Here is a 2,500-nt window from a genome sequence, read left to right on the forward strand (position 1 = left end):
ATCAGGTTTCAGTCGAGCATCAGTCGGACAACATCACGACTGTGGCTTACATCAACCATCAGAGAGGGACAAGGAGTTCCCTAGCGATGATGGAAGTTTCAAAGATAATTCGCTGGGCAGAGTCTCGCTCTTGCCACCTGTCAGCGATCCACATCCCAGGCGTGGAGAACTGGGAGGCGGATTTCCTAAGTCGCCAGACTTTTCATCCGGGGGAGTGGGAACTTCATCCGGAGGTCTTTGCCCAAATACTTCGACGTTGGGGCAAACCAGATATGGATAAGTAGTAATAAGTGAATACAGCGCCAACAAGAGGCCAAGGGATAAATATACTCACAGAGAGATAAAAGAAGATTATTTAATGAACCATGTTAAAAAGCATCAGTAATAAAAGACTATATATAAAAAATGTAAAAAGCACATATAAATAAAATTACAAATACAGGAATACCTTACAGAAGCGGCTCAAAGGGCCAAAGCTGATAATTACAATAAAAACAGAGGTAATAACAGGTGATCAGTGTGAGTGGTACACCAGAATAAGAGTGTATACTAATAAAACAGGATTAGCCTAAGTACAACTGTAGCAAGTGCATCAAGCAAAAAACTAATAAACAATAATACAAACAATAGTGTTCAAAATTAGTGTTACAAAAATAGTCTTGAGAAAGGCCCTTTTTTGAGGGCAGAAACGCGTTGACATATTGGTAAGCATTACTTTAATCTTTACTTCATTCTCATATTGGATACACTATGTTGTGAATTTCTTTTTTTACAGGGACACTTTTTAGGATACTATAGGAGCAGCTGACAGGTGCTAGGATCCAATCAGCTACTTCAGCAACCACACTCAGGAATTTGGATCTGTTAAAGTAACTAACATTGGAAGGAATCAATTTCCTCACTTTCACCTTGCTTTTCATCACCCATTTTTTTCCATTTTTTTGTTTTGATTGACTTATTTTTGTTCTTCACTAACATTTGTTGATCAACTTTTTGAATACTTTTTTGGATTATATTTTATATTTTATTTTTTATGTTATTGCATATTGTGTATTTTATTTTTTATGTTATTGCATATTGTGTATTTTATTTAATTATATCTTAACCTCACTGGATTAAGTAGCTAGCATTTTTATATCCATTTGCACTCACTCACTATTTGATTGTATCTATACAATTATTTTGCTACCCCCCTTTTTTTGCACTGCAGTGCATTTTTCTATTTTTTGTAACACTATTTTTGTAACACTAATTTTGAACACTATTGTTTGTATTATTGTTTATTAGTTTTTTGCTTGATGCACTTGCTACAGTTGTACTTAGGCTAATCCTGTTTTATTAGTATACACTCTTATTCTGGTGTACCACTCACACTGATCACCTGTTATTACCTCTGTTTTTATTGTAATTATCAGCTTTGGCCCTTTGAGCCGCTTCTGTAAGGTATTCCTGTATTTGTAATTTTATTTATATGTGCTTTTTACATTTTTTATATATAGTCTTTTATTACTGATGCTTTTTAACATGGTTCATTAAATAATCTTCTTTTATCTCTCTGTGAGTATATTTATCCCTTGGCCTCTTGTTGGCGCTGTATTCACTTATTACTACTTGTGCATATTTTTTGGAGGTTGGTTAGGATCTCTGTTTGGATACAGCTTGGGGATTACCTTAGCGCTTGTACACACACCCTTTTTCACTACAAACCAGATATGGATCTCATGGCGTCTCGCCAGAACGCCAAGCTTCCTTGTTACGGGTCCAGATCCAGGGACCCGGGAGCGGTCCTGATAGATGCTCTGACAGCACCTTGGACCTTCAAGATGGCTTATGTGTTCCCACCCTTTCCGATGCTTCCTCGATTGATTGCCAGGATCAAACAGGAGAAAGCATTGGTGATTCTAATAGCGCCTGTGTGGCCACGCAGGACCTGGTATGCAGATCTAGTGGACATGTCATCCTGTCCACCTTGGTCGCTGCCTCTGAGACAGGACCTTCTAATTCAGGGTCCTTTCAAACATCAAAATCTAATTTCTCTGAAGCTGACTGCATGGAGATTGAATGCTTGATTTTATCAAAGCGTGGATTTTCGGAGTCAGTAATTGATACCTTAATACAGGCTAGGAAACCTGTTACCAGGAAAATTTACCATAAGATATGGCGTAAATATTTACACTGGTGCGAATCCAAGAGTTACTCATGGAGTAAGGTTAGGATTCCTAGGATATTGTCTTTTCTACAAGAAGGTTTAGAAAAGGGTTTATCTGCAAGTTCTTTAAAGGGACAGATCTCAGCTCTGTCAGAAGTTCCAGACGTTCAGGCTTTTTGTCAGGCTTTGGCCAGGATTAAGCCTGTGTTTAAGACTGTTGCTCCACCGTGGAGCTTAAACTTAGTTCTTAACGTTTTACAGGGTGTTCCGTTTGAACCCCTTCATTCCATTGATATCAAGCTATTATCTTGGAAAGTTCTGTTTTTAATGGCTATTTCCTCGGCTCGTAGA

General features: G+C 37.9%; 1 protein-coding gene across 2 annotated transcripts in view; it reads left to right on the plus strand.

Moving 5' to 3' along the window:
* LOC128666715 (oocyte zinc finger protein XlCOF7.1-like) overlaps positions 1–2,500 on the plus strand; it is an 80,937-nt gene that overhangs the window by 32,928 nt on the left and 45,509 nt on the right. The gene's annotated exons all lie outside the window — the stretch shown is intronic.

This window comes from Bombina bombina, chromosome 7 (assembly GCF_027579735.1).
Source record: "Bombina bombina isolate aBomBom1 chromosome 7, aBomBom1.pri, whole genome shotgun sequence".
In the NCBI taxonomy this organism is placed as follows: domain Eukaryota; kingdom Metazoa; phylum Chordata; class Amphibia; order Anura; family Bombinatoridae; genus Bombina; species Bombina bombina.